At 41.8% G+C, this 18,651-nt stretch overlaps 1 pseudogene; it reads left to right on the forward strand.

The window, feature by feature from the left end:
• Positions 1-6,440: 6,440 nt before the first annotated feature.
• On the forward strand, positions 6,441-7,365 carry LOC126273394 (uncharacterized; annotated as a pseudogene).
• The last annotated feature ends 11,286 nt before the right edge of the window (positions 7,366-18,651 follow it).

An 18,651-nucleotide genomic window follows, 5' to 3' on the forward strand; every position in this document is an offset into this window, starting at 1 on the left:
TAACTCCTAACTGCTTCAACAAGCCTTACAATTTAACAATTGGGAGCAGGGAGCAGAAGGAAAAAACAATTCGACACCATACGGGGGACATTGTCTGGTTCACTGATGGGTCGAAATCAGACCAAGGCTCCAGGGCGGGGATGTATAGGGGTTCAGACAAGACTGGAGGGCATCATCTTTCTAAGTAAACTGGCCTCAGCATTCCAAGCTGAAACTACTGTAATTAGGGTGTGTGTGGAGGAGACAATGCATAGGTACTACAAGGACCATAGCGTCTACAGCTATTCAGTCAGCTCTGAGATCATTGGCAGCTCCTGCAGCAAGATCTGTGATTGTTGTAGAATCTCACAGGCCTCTGGAGGAGCTAGGGGGGAGCAATAGAGTAAACCTAGTGTGGGCTCCTGGCCACTCTTGGATCGATGGCAATGAATAAGCCGACAGATTGGCCAGGATGGGGGCAAGGACTGCATTCATTGGACGAGAACCTGTCCTGACAATCACCAAGGCTATGGTAAACTAGAACTATGGAACTGACTTAGAAGGCAGCACATAAAATACTAGACCAACGTCTATAAACAAAAACATGGTAAGGTATTTATGCCAAAGCCGCGTTTTGAAACAAGCTTTGTAATTCTGGGCTTGAACAAAAATGAGATTAACTCATTAACTGATGACCAGTCATGTGAATTTCAAAAAACACCTACATACAACGGGTATAACGGAAGAAGACCCTAAATGTAGGATCTATGATGAGAGTGAAGAAACTCCGTCACGCCTAATCTTCGAATGCACGGCACTGGAGAGGGAGAGAGAGAGAGAGAGAGAGAGAGAGAGAGAGAGAGAGAGAGAGAGAGACAGAATTTTCGGGGCAACTAGACCTGAAGAAATTGTGTCTCCGGAAGAACTGGTAAAGGGACTCATTGCACCATTTAAGGGCACTGGTTGGCTTCACTAGATATGCAATAAACTCGGTTTTGGTGTGGGCAGTGGTGGGTTAGCTCACAGCTGCTTTAGCTTCCCTACCAAACTCAAATCAGATCAAATCAAAACTCCATCCGAACAGGCCATGAGGGCCCAAAGGTACCGTCCGGCCGCCATGTCATCCTCAGCCCACAGGTGTGGATATGGAGGGGCATGTGGTCAACACACCACTCTCCCAATCATATATCAGTTTACGAGATCGGGGACGAATGCCGACCAGTCGTAACTCAGCGTAACTACGGGAATTGTGTTTTTAATACCTGCACCAGTGAGGCGTCAGCAAGCTATAAAGCTGGTCCTTACAGTAGTGTTTTAGGCTTCACACATTAGGAAGTGATCTTGTCTTATCAAGACGTCCAGAGGCGCACACTTGAGGTAATTTGAAACTAGGCCCGTAAATCACTAAAAATACAGTTAAAAATAGTGTATAATCAGCACAGAGAGAGGAACATTGCACCTGTTTAAAAATGAAAACTTGAAACCACTTATGAGGTTTTACATTTATAGCAGGTGAAGACAATGGCTGGATGTACAGCAAAAGACATAAACAACACGTAAAAATTACCGGCAGTGCTGTTAGTAAAGCAAAGAGAGATATGATAAGGAAGTTTTTGATGCGCCAGTGTGAGACAGTTTCCCATCAGTGAGTCACCAGTTCTGATATGTGATAGTAAAACAGGCGAAAGGGTTTTTAGGCGAAAAGATTCAAAAAGTGAGGGACGCTCATTGAGAAATACAGAGAGGCGTGTAGGGAATTGCCAGCACAGACAGCAAACCAAAAAGAATGGATCAGGGAACTGAGTGGTAGTTGTGTTTATGAGGTGAACATGAAATCGAGGTGGTCGAGACGTTTAGGCATGGGAAATGGTTACAAATGGACAATTTTTTTAAACTGGATTTCAGGAGATGTTAAATGATTGAGGCATTTAATGGAAGATGAGTACATGATTTTAGAAGTTATGTGTGAGCAATGTGGTTGTATATTAATGACGACGGTGTGAATGGTATAAATGAGTCTGAAATGATAATTAAATGTACACCCTAGCTGCAAACAGGCATTGATATACTTCATTGGGGACATGTTAAAAATGTGTGCCCCGACCGGGACTCGAACCCGGTATCTCATGCTTCGACCCCCGGTCGGGGCACACATTTTCAACATGTCCCCGATGAAGTATATCAACGCCTGTTTGCAGCTAGGGTGTCCATTTAATTATGATTTCATTCTAGCAAAGCTGCATGGTCATCAACGGTAACTGTTCTTTCTGGAACAGATACTACCGTAATATATAGAAGTGAGACTATTATCTCCACTTTCATATCAATCTTCTTATGGAAACACGCTTACTCAACACATACTGAAACTTAGCACTGGCAGATTAAAGTCCATTCCTGGAATCGAGAGTGAGGAATTGAAAAATGAAATTGAGAAATGAGGTTAGCAACAGACTGAACATGCAGATTTGTGACCACGTACTAGATGAAGTGAAGGAATCATGCTACCTTGATGACGAACGAAGCATGGAGGTATGTGTCTACATACATCCTTTGCAACTCATTGTGAAGTACATAGCCGAAGGCACTTATCATTGTACCAATGTTAGGATTTTCTCCTGTCCCAAATGCATATGGGGAGCAAGAAGAATGACTCCTTAAATGCCTCTTTGATTACTGTAGTCCACCAGGGATAGTCAAAGCTCTGTCACCTCAAAAAACAGCACTGCAGACTCGCAGAGGTAAAGACATCGTTCCTCGGTAAAAGAAGTTCGCGAGCAGGGGCGACTAACGTATAGGCACCCGATATTTCCAGTTTTTATTGGCGATAACATTTAATATGATGAGTCCTTCTTACTTTAACTCTTTCGTTATACTGGGACAATAAACACTGCCGGTAAAAATATAGTACACTGTTGTGACTGACCATTCGCAATTTTTCACAAACATCCCTTTTATTGATATAAGTTCACAAGGTTGATAACAAACATCAAACGAAAGGTAACAATAACGATGCCAGTAAAACTCTCCTAATTGAGGCAAGCTATAGTTCACTTCTAATTCTCACAAAGGTTCGTGGTAACACACACACACACACAAGTAACCGTCCAAGTCAGAGACGAAGACGTAATCTTCAACGGTCGCACTACACGAGGTCGGCATGCGGCGTGAAATGAACTTCGGGGCTGGTTCTAGCCGCTAAATAGCTGTCTCCAGCCAACCAGGTTTTGGCGTAGTGATACCTTCTTGCGGACCGTGGCTCGAGCTCCCCCTGCAGAAAGTAGTGCTCGGAGTGTCTGTTTCCACTATCTTGTATGTAAGTAGCCGGTGTTTACCATGGTAATCAGGGCTTGCACCGAAAAATGTAAGTGCTCGTCTTTCCCGCGTGCCGAGAGTGGAACGGTAGAGAGACAGCTTGAAGATGGTTCATTGAACCGCCTGCCAGGCAATTTATTGTGAATAGCAGAGTAATCATGTAGATGTACATGTAGATGTAGATGGTGCTTTTGGTACGCCTTGGGCACAGACAACCCTGTCCTCTGTGGTGTAATATGGGTTGCCAGCCCTGAGGGGTACCTTGGCTCCAGTATAACACCACACCCGTTAAGAGGTTTACAATTCACTGTAAATTTACTGTTGCAACAATGCGGGTGGAGCACATGAAATGATTACATTTGCAGATCAATAGCGCAAGCGGTTCTTAGGTACCAGGTACCGACCAATACTGAAACACCCATATTATTACGAGGTGATATCTCGTCGATAGTACATATGGCCAATATTGTTCTGGTATACGTTATTCCACGCCTACACGAGCTGTTCTCGTAGTTCTGTAAGAGTTGTTGGTTGATGAGTCGCGTGAGATGGGACGAGAAGTCCCATCTATCCAACACGTGCTCACTTGGAGACAAGTCCGGAGATCGTGCTGGCCAGGGAAGTTGCTGCACGTCCTGAAGAGCACGTCAGGTTTCATGAGCAGTATGTGGAGGAGCATTATTTTATTGGAACAACACATCACCTTCCTGTTGCAAGAACGGCGAAAGCACGGGTCCAACAACCTTCTGCACGTACCGAGCGCTGGTTAGAGTCCCCTCCAGAAACACCAAAGGTCAAGGAGAGTTGCAGCTTATTGCACCGCACATCGTAAGGCCTGAGGGGGAGCCAGTGTGTCTTGGAGGATGCACTCTACGAGACAGCGCTCACCAGGTACACGTCATGCACGCAAACGATCGTCACTCGCATACAGGCAGAATCTGCTTTCATCAGTGAAGATCATGGGGCGCCATTCCATCTTCCAAGTGATCCTCTGATGACACCAGTCGAGCCGTGCAAGTCGATGCGTGAGTGGAAGTCGGGCTGGGGGCGTGCGTACCCGTAGTCCCACGGCTAATAACGGAATCACAACAGTTCGTGGTGACACCAGCCAGGGTAGCCGAGAGCGCTAACGCGCTGCTTCCTGGACTCGGTTAGGAGTGCTGACCCCGCATATAAATCCGACAGGCGCATTAACGACGAGGGCCGGTGTGCTGGCCAGCTTGGATGTGGGTTTTAGGCGGTTTTTCACATCCCGCTAGGTGAATACCGGGCTGGTTCCCACATTCCGCCTCACTTACACGCGTTGCAGACATTTGAAACACGTTCGCACTATTTCACGGTTTACACTAGATGCGGACAGCTGGGGACACTGATTCCATCCCAGGGGGTATGGAGTGGTGGCAAGAAGGGCATCCGGCCACCCCTAAAACTTACCTTGCCAAATCCGTTCTAACCACGCCGACCCTGCGATCGCTGCGGGACTCTGGCATCAGCAAAAGAAAGAAAGAAAAGAAAGAACAGTTCGTGTTGACATGTCTGGGCTCACAAGGCCGCTTATCTGTGCTGCGTTAGCTGTACGATCTGCCACTCCTGCCCTTAAAATATGACGATCCTGTGCGGCGTCTGTGCTGCGTGGACATACAGAACCTTGTCTACAGGTGTGAAAATGTTCACTTGACCACTAATCCCAACTTCATTGCACAACTGACACATCACGTGCAACTTCTACGGCAGTTCTCCGAAAGGACCATTTCGCCACTCGGAAGGCCACAGTTTGAATCATTTCAAACTCGCTCAGTTGCATGTACGAAACACGAGCGTGTCTCTGTGGCATGGTTGCGTGCTTGCTTTACACTTTTTCATCACACTGAGCCTTCTGGCTGTGAGTTTTCCCTATTAAAGGATAGATGCAGATGATTCTTAGGTAGATACGCCACTATGCTATCTGTTGGCGGACGATGATGAAACCATTATCAGTACTACTACCCCCCATGTGGCATTAGTCGTTATCAAATGTCCAGATGTACTAATTTTTTTCTGGCATTTAATAATCCTGACGCATAATGCCCATACCTTTCCTCCAGTTTGTGAAAAAAATATTAAAATCTTTGCATGGACTTTTATTTTAGAACCTGAGTTATGGCCTTGCATCCCCAAGAATTAAGTTAGTGACTGTAACTGAACTTCAATAGCTGTCTTCATGGGGAAATTATAGTTAAGAAAAGAGGTCGTTAAACACTTTATATTCTATATTGTCAACCAGGCATATTCGTAGCTTTAATTCTGAACAGCTCGAACAGAAAAGTTGGCTTTGAGACTGTGAGGTAAGAAATGTAATTTTATGCATTCTGTATTTGCTGTTTGGAGGTGATGTAATGTGGACAAAAGGTGGCTTAAAAAATATTAGCAAAACGAAAGAAAAACCTGAACAGTGTGAGATGTCAGAGAAGCATACTGATAATGTAGTTTTGCTGTCAGTTTTAGGAACCGTTAGTATTAAGGAGAAACTTGATGAGACATAGAGACTATCAATGGGTATAATATAAAGGTTAAAAAATTGAGAAATTTAATACAAAATACTATACTGCATTTTTTGTGGAAATTTTGAAACTTGCTTAGGTGGACATTATCAAAAAGAAGATCCAACAAAAGGAGAAGTATTTAGAGGGTTAGTAATTTTTAGCGTCTAAATTAGATTCAGGTTTGAAGAATCAGTTAGAAACCAGTGCACTCTTCAGAAGAGTTTCTGAGACGGTCCAGAATTAGATACTTGACTGCCTGCCACAAAGGACATAAGGACGGAAATTAGAAAAGCTTCGTTTGTAGCTCTCCTTGCTCATGACACAACAGATATTTCGGAACACTCCAGTGGTTCTTGTTCTACCTTATGTATTGAATAAAGAAAGATTTGAGCAGTTTTGGATTCTTTAGTCACGAAAATCAAACTGCAGATGGGATATCAAAAAGTATTTTAGAATAATAGAATACAGTCCTTCAAGGAAATGGACAAAAACTGATAGTGCAGACATTTTATGGTGGAAAAGTCATGAAAGGCATAAAAGCAGGAGTTCAAGCCAAAATAAAAGTAATTTACATTATTGCACATTCCATTCAATGTCAAACACGTGAGCTTACATTAATAATGAGAAATGCAGCAAGTATTATACGAAAGACAAGAATATTGTTCTCTAACATTCTGGTTATTCGGATATGCTTCTCAAGATCACTGCACCATTCTGTCCGATCTGAAGAATCATGTTAACGTCTACATTCCAAGTCCATCTTCTATAAGGTGGAACTCCAACATGCGGACCATAAGCAGAGTTCATGAACATTTGTAAGCATTTTTAAAAAAAGCGTCCTTGCTGAAATTCAGTAAACATCAGAATCAGATCAAACCACTGGAGAAGCAACAAGAATTTACAATACCTGAATAATGATACTTTCAAAATTTGGTCAGAGCTTTTTCATAAGATTAAATGATCTGAAACTTAGGGCAATTTCGAGAAATTAGTGTGTTTAAAGTTAATGAATATGACACATTACTCAAAACTGCTATTTTAAAATTAGGAAAGGGAAAGTACTATGAGATTCCTTCAAAGACACACATAGTAGAAGCTAAGGATGTGTATGACTGTATAGCCCTGTGTGGTAATGTAATGGACAAACATTCTTCTACTAAACTGTTAGTATCTGATAAACTGTTCAACAAAAGATGTTTCGCTAGTTCTGAGAACGAACTTCCCACACAACTGATAATATCATATGAAATGACTGACAAATAAGAGCTTGAAACTGTGCAAAAAATATTATATAAGTCTGATATTCATGAATATTGCTAATTAACAGAGCTGCTGAAATTTATTTTCGGAAAAACTAGAGAATGTTCGTAGTAAAATTACGAAATTTATAATATTCCTTTTGGCAGTTCTCGTAACTGCACCAGAGGCAAAACGCTGCTTTTGAACACTTAGAAGAGTAAAACCTTTTCTAAAAAACATTATGAATTCGGAATGACTAAATGCACTTGCAGTGCTTTCAATGGAGAAAAATTTCTTAAGATGTACGGAGTAAAGTATTGATCTTTTTGTGCACATTAAAACAAAAAATGAATTTATTGTTTAAATGAATAGATCAAGCTTAAAGTGTAACAATTTGGGTTAAAATAAACAAAAAATATTTGACTATGGTTTTTTATTTTAGCAAGTTGCTGAATAAATTTTATTTTTACACATGTTTGTTTCCTATAACACAATTTTAAAACAGAGGCTAAAAATTTTCTTGAGCAGCAGTCCCGCTAATTTTGGCTACAAGCCTCCACTGTCTACGACTATCAAACATTGACTGTAAACTGAGAAAGAAATTTGTGGGAATATGAATCGGGAGCACAGAAGTGTATGGAAGTAAACCGCTGACTGCGTGAAAACTGGAAAAGAAGAGAACCTAAACATTTAAAATTTAATATTACTGAGTCACTAAAATTAAACCAGGTACTCCGCAGAATTTAGACCAAAGCATTACGTGAAACACATTAACTATAAGAAGAAATAAAGTGATTGGACATGTGTTAAGACATCAGGGAATACCTTCCATGCTACTATAGAGGAAAAATTGTACGGAAAGTCGGCGATTGGTATATAAACAACGAAGATATTCGCACAGAAGAAGAAATTGTGGTGGACAACATCCAACGAGTCGTACGACCGAAGACTTAAATAATAAATCCGCAACATGTCAGACTCGAATCCGAATGGTGCCACAACCATACCAACTGCTTAGATCCGTGTGCGTACGTCAGCGGCCTCAGTTTCCAGGCGGATAACATTCAACTACTGGCGTCATAACCGTGGGCTCTTATTTTCCTACTTGATCCATATCTGTATAACTATCTTTCCGGCGTTTAAGAAAGAGCCCACCCTACCATTTTTTTTTCAACATGAAAGAAAGGCACATTTGAAAAGTGAGTGAAACGTTATTGTAGGTGTCAGTTCCGTGTGGCGCAATGCAGAGTTGCTAGGTACTGCAGTTTTTCGCATTGTTGGCTTTTTTTCCCTTAATATCCACTATAACTTTCTGGAGACGGGCGATTTAATTTCGCTAGTAAAGATTAGTTGACGACTTAATGGCTGTTTTCTTTTATCTGAACACAAATAAAACAAACGTAAAACATACCCTCTTCGGACAGCATTGCTAACGATACCGGATAAACATACGACAATTCTCTTTCTCATGGCTGATGCTGCATTATTTCATGGTGCAAAAAAAACCTAACGCTCTGCTAGCAAAACAGTGGTGCTCCTTTCTTACTTGAATTCTTTCATGATACAGAAACAGCTACTTGGTTATGTAGAGAAGTAATTGTGGAGTGTCGTTTATGATTAGAGCACTTTCGAACCCATGCAACAATGAGATTTAGAAACTATAGCTAAGAATGGGAACCAGTACCTACATATTTTATTGATTCTACAATTGCAATGCGTGCTTATGTAATTATAGTTAAACTAAACGATTATAGCAATAAACATTAATTTCGACTATAATATAGATTACTGTATCATAAGCTGGCTCACTGACAGTTCAAAAGATGTCAATGGCTTCGAAGAAGGCTGCTGCAGAATTTGCAATAAATATTTACGCGCCCACAAAACTGATCTACAGAAGCACGCAACCGGGAAATCTCATGTCAAAAATGAGAACTTGCTGCCCTCAAAAAGATTCAATAATTTTCTGCAAATTGTTAATCGTGCTGGGAACAAGAAAGAGCTGTTAATTGCTGTTCATGTGACAATGAACTCAACAATAAAAACCACTGATCATTTGGGGCTCTTAGTAATGATTTGGCTAAGGAAAGCGCTGTAAAAGTTCACAGTAGTAAATGTTCTGCTCTCGTCAAACATGTTCTTGCACCATGTTAACATGATGCTTTATTGCATGACATTGATATCGAAGCCTTCTCATGAATTATTGATGCGGGCATAGATGAAGGGTAGACAAAATTTGTATTTGTGTGAGATATAACAGTAAAGTAAGAGGATCCGTAACTGCACACATTCTTCTGTTACTGGAGGTGGAGAAAGCAACGGCAGTGGTTTTTTATGAAGCACTTGTATCTGCAAAGGTGATGGGGTTGGGAACGGACATTTATGACGATTTATCTGTCGCACGGGATTCAGTTTTTGCACTGTTCAAACATATAACGACGAAATCCAGTAAATGCGGTGGATTTGTCATTGTATCTACAATTGTGCCTCAATAGCTTCTGAAGTGTTTCCTGCACACCTAGATTTCGTGTGAAGGGGAATTTAAAATTTACTTGATTACAGTCCTTCCCGGAAACTAGAATACCAAAGATCATTTTAAATTCTCGATATTAACGGGAAAACATTTCACAGTCTTGTTCAGCTAGATACAATCGCTTGACTACGTAGGTATAATGTAGTAAACAAAATATTAGACCTCTATGAAGAACTGAAAGTGCATTTTCATACTGTGGTAGATAAAGAAAAAAGCTTTATGTCAGAAGCACTAAATGAGATGTTGCAAGATGATGTAAACTGTGTACTCATAGATATGCACGCACCAAATGATGTGGATATTACTGGGAATCAATATAACTCAAATGATCAAGTTAAGTGGGCTGAGTTTAATGGACGCGAAATTTTGACAAGTTCTTACACATTTTAGCCAGGAGTTTTGTACCGTAAAAGTGCTGGAGGATCTTTAATTTTGAAAGAGTTAATTGCAGTTGCATTATTGCTGATGTCACTATCTATTCTAATGATTTAGTGGAAAGAGTACTCAGCATTACGAATGCAACAAACCGAAAAGTGAGAAATAGAACGAAAACGGAAATCCTTAGTGCGTTGTACGAATTAAAGTCCATCTCAACTCAGTGTTGAAATGATTTTCTGTTCACTAAATAAATATTTGAATCATTCAGTAACTCAACTTATTCAACAGCTGTAAACAGCAAGATTAAATAAGATGAAAGTAAAGTTTGGTAATCAAAGCCATACATGAATATGTCCCTTGTGTAAGTTTGGTATAGTAGCTGATAAGTTCTCAAATTTAAAAAAATGGCTCTGATCACTATGGGATTTATCATCTGAGGTCATCAGTCCCCTAGAACGTAGAACTACTTAAACCTAACTAACCTGAGGACATCACACACATCCATGCCCGAGGCAGGACTCGACCTGCGGCAGTAGCGGTCGCGCGTTTCCAGTCTGAAGCGCCTAGAATGGCTCAGCCACAGCGGCCGCCTCTCATATTAATAAATATGATAATTAAGTGTAACTGTGTTTTAATTTAGTAACTACTCTATCTTCTAGCTTCTCACTATTGCATTTACAATAGGATTATATTTCGACTGACTTACTACCTCAGTCGGTAGCGTGCGTGGTTTCAGTTGCCGTCTCAGTTCCGGAAAATCTCTCTTTGAAGAAGAAGGTTACCTGGTGTGTAGTCTGGATTGTGGAAATGTGAGCGTGCTTGAGTGTCTGTTACTGGTTATTGAATAACCAGCCAGGTCTCTGAATTTATTTCACGATTGTCACTGTCAAGTCATATGACAATTTGGTCTCTAACAACTGTTTTGTTGTTGTGGTCTTCAGTCCAGAGACTTGTTTGATGCAGCTCTCCATGCTACTCTGTCCTGTGCAAGCTTCTTCATCTCCCAGTACCTACTGCAACCTACATCCTTCTGAGTCTGCTTAGTGTATTCATCTCATGGTCTCCCTCTACGAATTTTACTCTCCACGCTGTCCTCCAATACTAACTTCCTTTGATGCTTCAGAACACGTCCTACCAACCGATCCCTCCCTCTTGTCAAGTTGTGCTACAAATTCCGCTTCTCCCTAGTACCTCCTCATTTGTTACGTGATTTACCCATATAATCTTCTGCATTCTTCTGTAACACAACATTTCGAAAGCTTCTTGCCTAAACTATATATCGTCCATGTTTCACATCCATACATGGCTACAATCCATACAAATACTTTTAGAAATAATTTCGTGACACTTAAATCTATACTCGATGTTAAGAAATTTCTCTTCTTCAGAAACGCCTTTCTTGCCATTGCCATCTACATTTTACATCTTCTCTAGTTTGACCATCATCAGTTATTTTGCTCCCTAAGTAGCGAAATTCATCTACTACTTTAAGTGTCTCATTTAGTAATCTAATTCCCTCAACATCGCTTGGTTTAATTCGACTACATTCCATATTTTAGTTTTGCTTTTGTTGATGTTCATCTTATATCCTCCTTTCAAGACACGGCACATTCCTTTCAACTGGTCTTCCAGATTCTTTGCTGCCTCTGACAGAATTACAATGTCATCGGCAAACCGCAAAGTTTTTATTTCTTCTCCGTGGCATTTAATTCCTACTCCAAATTTTTCTTTTGTTTCCTTTACTGCTTGCTCAATATACAGATTGAACAACATCGGGGATAGGCTACAACCCTGTCTCACTCCCTTCGCAACGACTGCTGCCCTTTCATGCCCTCGTCTCTTGTAAGTGCTATCAGGTTTTTGGACAAGTTGTAAATAGCCTTTCGCTTCCTGTATTTGACCCTGCCACCTTCAGAATGTGAAAGAGAGTATTCCAGTCAACACTGTCAAAAGCTTTCTCTAAGTATACAAATGATAGAAAAGTAGGATTGCCTTTCCTTAATCTGTCTTCTAAGATAAGTCGTAGGGTCAGTGTTGCCTCATGTGTTCCAAGTAAGTTAACTGATTAAAAATGGCGGTATTTTGATTTTTTTGTTGATAAAAGGAAGGCGATACTTTGTCTGATTTTTGTTTACAATTGGCTATAGTGGAATGGAAAAACTGATTTTTGTTTACAATTGGCTACAGAGGAATGGGAAAACATGGCAACGTTGGCTCAATGGCCAGATGTAAGACTTATCCAACTGGGAAAAGAGGACGTACAGTTTGACGTGGAATCTGAACAGTGTTGTTCCTGTCGACTCCTCGCATTGTTGAAAGGTGAACGCTAGTTTAATGTCAGACATAAAATTTTCATGGGCCGACTGGTATTTAATTCTTCGATCACTCGGCTTCCAGGAACGCGTTGTATCAGCAGACCACCAGACCCGACATTGCGCGTTATTCCCATGTGATTCAGCCTATACATTGAGCAAATACTAAAGAGAACTGAGTAGAAATTTTGAAAATAAACATTACTAACAATATTAACAATTGTCTATTATATTGTAATTCATCCTGAGACGCCAAACTAGAGATATAATGAGGAGACAATTCACGGGATAACGATATGCACATATAGGGTTGGCGCTGTTATCCTACACAAAGGAATAAAGGAGCACTGCATTCACGGAGCTGTCATTTGTACTTATGTGATTCATGTGAAAGGTTCACAATGCGATTATAGCTGCACATCGGGAATTAAAAGACTTTGAAGGTGGAACAGTAATTGGAGCTAGACGCCTGGGACTTCCCATTTCGGAAGTGTTAAGGAATTCAATATTCCGAGATCCAAAATGTCAAGAGTGTGTCGAGATTACCAAATTTCAGGCATTACCTCTCATCACAGAGAAAGCAGCAGCCGACGGCCTTCGCTCAACGGTGAAGAGCAGTGGCGTTTGTGTAGAGTTGTCAGTGCTAATAGACAACCAACGCTGTGTAAATTAACCGCAGAAATCAGTCTGCGACGTACGACGAATTTATCCGTTTGGGTAGTGTGGCGAAATTTGGCGTTACTGGGCTATGGCAGTAGACGACCGACGCGAGAGCCTTTGCTAACAGTACGACACCGCCTGCAGCGGGTCTCCTGAGCTCGTGACCATATCGTTTGAACCGTAGACGACTAGAAAACCGTGGCCACGTCAGATGAGTCCCGATTCCAGTTGGTAATAACTGATGGCTGGGTTTCGAGCGTGGCGCAGACCCCACGAAGTCACGGACCCAAGTTTTCAACAAGACACTGTGCAAACTGGCGGTGACTCCGTGATGATGTGGGCTTTGTTTATATGGAAACACTGGTTCAAATGGCTCTAAGCACTATGGGACTTAACATCTGAGGTCATCAGTCCCCTAGACCCCTAGACATAGAACTACTTAAACCTAACTAACATAAGGACATCACACACATCCATGCCCGAGGCACGATTAGAACCTGCGACCGTACCAACAGCGCGGTTCCGGACTGAAGCGCCTAGAACCGCTCGGCCACAGTGGTCGGCTGGAAACGCTGGGTCCTCTGGTCCAAGTGGACCGATCATTGACTGGAAATGGTTATGGTCAGCTACTTGGAGATCATTTTCAACCATTCATGAACCACATGTTTACAAACAACGATGGAATTTTTATGGAAAACAATGCGCCATCTCACTTGGCCAAAGTTATTCGTGACTGGTTTGAAGAACATTCTGGACAGTACGAGCAAATGACTTGGCCGAAATGGATCCCATGGAACATTTGTGGAACGTAATCGAGAGGTTGGTTCGTGCACAAAATCCCGCCCCGGTAAAGTTTTCGTAATTTTGAGTGACCATAGAGGCAGCGTGCCTCAATATTTTTCTGCGACAGTCTTCCAACGACACGTTGAGTCCATACCATGTCGAGAAGCTGCACTACGCCGGGATAAGGAGGTCCGATACGGTATTTGGAGGTATCCCTTCGTTTTCGTTACCTCAGTGTAAGCTGACAGTAACGTACAGAGTCTTCAAAAGAGATCATGAGACGAACATTAACGAAAGTAAGACTAGACTAATAGAGTGTAGTCGAATTAAGTCAGGTAATGCTGGCGGAAATATATTTGGAAATTAGAGACGAAGTTGTTGGCTGGGATATCGAAGAGCAGCCGCTTGATCGGATAGAACTACTTCCGCAGCGCACAATGTCCTTTTTCTTTGCGTTGTGTGACAGTTGTGTCTTAACCGTGTGTATTGAAGATAAGTGACTATAACGAGTGTGACTATAGCACGGACATCATTTAAGTATTTGGGCAGAAAAGCAAATGACAATGGCAGAAGTAAGGGGAACATAAAATGCAGGCTGCAAATAGCAAGAAGATCCTTTCGGAAAATACAAATATATTAGTCGAATATAAATTCTGGAAGTCTTTTATGAAACTATTTGGAATGTGTCCTTACACAATATGGGGAAAAACGATATTATAATGACGTTAGAGAAGGGTAGCGGACGTCGAATCGAGGAAAATTTTCCAAATAGTCAATAGCCGAAAGTACGTCATTGGTGATCTAAGGCCATGAAAGAGAAGGCGGTCAGTGGCGAGCGAACGTAAGTCTATGCATTTAAATTAAGTTGGTCCCGTAGTACCAGTTATACTGAAGAGAGAATTACAGAAGAAATTAGATGAAGATAGCAGTTTCAGCTAAATTTAGGTAAACTTTAAATTCTTATCTATGGCTGATTATCTTGAACGTGAATTTTCCGTGACATTTTCTGGGTAAACCTTGGCTGATATGTCAACTACTCTGAAAGTACCATAATACTATTATTTGTCAAGGTAATAAGCTGTACTTCGGAAACAGTAGTGCAGTAATATAGTCGATCTGTGGTAGTGACAGGTGCGATGTTTTTAATAATAATTAATATAAAGGACACATATTTTTATTTTAAGTAATATACAGTGTACAAGAACGAACGTCTGTTCTGAGAGGTACAATAATACTATGACGCCAGTTTTATTTTTCTTGGTGACGACATCCTCCTGAATAATCCATGCCGGGAGATCCAAATGGGGGACCATTTTATCTCAGGAATATTTTACCCAGGAGGATGCCATCATCATTTAATCGTACAGTAGAGCTACATGACCTAGGGAAAGTTATAGCTGTAGTTCCCCTTATCCTTCAGCCGTTCGCAGCACCAGCACAGCAAGGCCGTTTTAGTTGATGTTTCAAGACCAGATCAGTCAATCATCCAGACTGTTGCCCTGCAGCACTGCCCCTCCTCAGGAACCACACGTTTGTCTGGCATATCAACAGATAGCCCACCTACGGTATGGCTGTTCGTATCGCTGAGGCACGCAAGCCACCCCACCAACGGCAAGATCTATGCTTCATCCCTCTAAAACATATTATCGCCTTATCTGCAACTACAACTTAAAGGATAGCCAATTTCACGATAAGCTCCACGACAGACTGTTTCGCTTTCGGTTGAGTGCCAGCCATCACATTCTATCAGTTCTCATCAAACCGCTATACCAATATGATTCTCTATGTATTATTTGAGCGTGGATGCCTAGCTGAATGTCCTGTACAGTCTGTAACTCCCAAGAAGTTCACCTTCAATCTCGATGGTGCACGCCTTTGTAACATTGTGGCGCACCGTTTTTCATTCGGTATTCATGGTGCAAGTTAATGCTGTGTCTTGAACATTTCTTGAATGTCGACGATGTCCATTTTGTGAAGTGTCATAGATACATCCCATAGAAGATTTATTTTTGCACCTCCCGAACACATTTTCTCTCACCTGTCCTGAAGCACAAGATGAGTCATTAGCAGCTAATATTTTTCCTCTAATAACTGTTAACACTTTAAAATGAGCCTGACTAAAGATTGAACTTGCGACCTCTCCCTGGGCTTCCTTATTAGTGGAAGCAGTCACTTCCTTCACATATCTGGTGGCCTGCCTACGGAATGATTTGAACTGGAATGACCCAGTAAAGTTAGTCGTAGGAAAAGCGGAAGTCAGACTGAGATTCGAAGAATTCGTTCAGCACCAAGAATGCATCACACAAAACCTCGTTCGAGCATTACTTGAGTACTGTTCGTCAATGTGGGACGTATACCAGATAGTATTGATAGAGGAAACAGAGAAGATGCAAAGAAGAGCAGCGCGTTTCATTGAAAGTTTGTGGAAGTCTCAAGGGGATTCCCAGCCAACTCTAGTGGAAGATAGCGCGTTGTTTTGCAGTTAACATTTAGAGAGCGTGTGTTTGTAGAAGAGTCGACCAAAGTAGTCCTTTCTCCAAAGTACATCTCGCGAGAAGACTGAGGATAAAATTAGATTACACCTCACATGGACGCTTTCCAACATCGATCTTCCAGTACTGGAATAGAGTAGGTGGCTTGCGGAGTCTAGATGTAGGCACGGTTACTGGAACACATGCCAGTGGTCACGCGTGAGCACCAGTGTTCAAGAAGGGTAGTAGGAGTAATCCATTTAACTACAGACCTATATCATTGACGTCGGTTTGCAGTAGGGTTTTGGAGCATATACTGTATTCAAACATTATGAATCACCTCGAAGGGAACGATCTATTGACACGTAATCAGCATGGCTTCAGAAAACATCGCTCTTGTGCAACGCAGCTAGCTCTTTATTCGCACGAGGTAATGGCCGCTATCGACAGGGGATCTCAAGTTGATTCCGTATTTCTAGATTTCCGGAAAGCTTTTGACACCGTTCCTCACAAGCGACTTCTAATCAAGCTGCGGAGCTATGGGGTATCGTCTCAGTTGTGCGACTGGATTCGTGATTTCCTGTCAGGAAGGTCGCAGTTCGTAGTACTAGACGGCAAATCATCGAGTAAAACTGAAGTGATATCAGATGTTCCCCAGGGAAGCGTCCTCGGACCTCTACTGTTCCTGATCTATATAAATGACCTGGGTGACAATCTGAGCAGTTCTCTTAGATTGTACGCAGATGATGCTGTAATTTACCGTCTAGTAAGGTCATCCGAAGACCAGTATCAGTTGCAAAGCGATTTAGAAAAGATTTCTGTATGGTGTGTCAGGTGGCAGTTGACGCTAAATAACGAAAAGTGTGAGATGATCCACATGAGTTCCAAAAGAAATCCGTTGGAATTCGATTACTCGATAAATAGTACAATTCTCAACGCTGTCAATTCAACTAAGTACCTGGGTGTTAAAATTACGAACAACTTCAGTTGGAAGGACCACATAGATAATATTGTCGGGAAGGCGATCCAAAGGTTGCGTTTCATTGGCAGGACACTTAGAAGATGCAACAAGTCCACTAAAGAGACAGCTTACACTACACTCGTTCGTCCTCTGTTAGAATATTGCTGCGCGGTGTGGGATCCTTACCAGGTGGGATTGACGGAGGACATCGAAAGGGTGCAAAAAAGGGCAGCTCGTTTTGTATTATCACGTTATAGGGGAGAGAGTGTGGCAGATATGATACACGAGTTGGGATGGAAGTCATTACAGCATAGACGTTTTTCGTCGCGGCGAGACCTTTTTACGAAATTTCAGTCACCAACTTTCTCTTCCGAAAGCGATAATATTTTGTTGAGCCCAACCTACATAGGTAGGAATGATCATCAAAATAAAATAAGAGAAATCAGAGCTCGAACAGAAAGGTTTAGGTGTTCGTTTTTCCCGCTCGCTGTTCGCGAGTGGAATAGTAGAGAGATAGTATGATTGTGGTTCGATGAACCCTCTGCCAAGCACTTAAATGTGAATTGCAGAGTAGTCATGTAGATGTAGATTATTATTATTATTATTATTATTATTATTATTATTAAGCTTTATATTACTTAGACTACTTTTTTTCTGTGATGGGTGAAATTCTAGACTGAAGCCTCTGATGGACTTCAAGCTCTTTCAGCATCTCAGAGGGCATGGTTTATTTTCTGGGAAAAGAAGCGCACACAGTCTTAAACCACAAAGACCTGTAGTAATGAGAAACCGTTACAATGTCCTTTTAAATTCTTCAACTGCATTAATCTTTTCTACCTTGAACGGCTAGAGACAGGACGTTCATTTTCACAGGACATGTACATTACTATGTTCTGCAGAAATGTTTAGCATTTAAACCATGTCGGCCCTCGGGTTCAGGGTCAACATACATATCGCGACAAAACACATCATAACGGTAAGGTGTGCCTGCGGCTCTCGTTTTCGCTATAAACCGGAGGTGATGGACGAGTAGCACATTTGCAGGATACCCATAGACGTATGGGCGAACCTTACCGTCACATCAGGAAGTTTGAAAGAGGGCGCATTATTGGCACGAAATAACGTGATGCATCCATCAGGGAAACTGATGCTCGTGTGGGACGAAGTGTTTTGGCAGTGCAACGGGTGCGTCCAGAATGGTTCACGGAAGAACACAACGAGAAGAGTCAGATAGCACCAACCAGAATACCACCTGAAAAGATCCTCCTCGGCTCTGGCGCAGCACTGGAACTGTGTAACACATAGTACACTATCAGGGGTGACAGTCCATCGCCGTTTATTACGGCATGGGTTAAGTGCGCGTCGTTCACTCGTCCGTCTGCTTTACACGAACGTGCAGGAACTTGCTAGACAGCGTTGGTGCTTGGGACGACATGACTGGAGGCAGGAATGCCATCAAATAGTGTTTTCGGACGAATCCAGTTCCTGCTTGTTTGAAAAT

This window comes from Schistocerca gregaria, chromosome 5 (genome assembly GCF_023897955.1).
Source record: "Schistocerca gregaria isolate iqSchGreg1 chromosome 5, iqSchGreg1.2, whole genome shotgun sequence".
Taxonomy (NCBI): domain Eukaryota; kingdom Metazoa; phylum Arthropoda; class Insecta; order Orthoptera; family Acrididae; genus Schistocerca; species Schistocerca gregaria.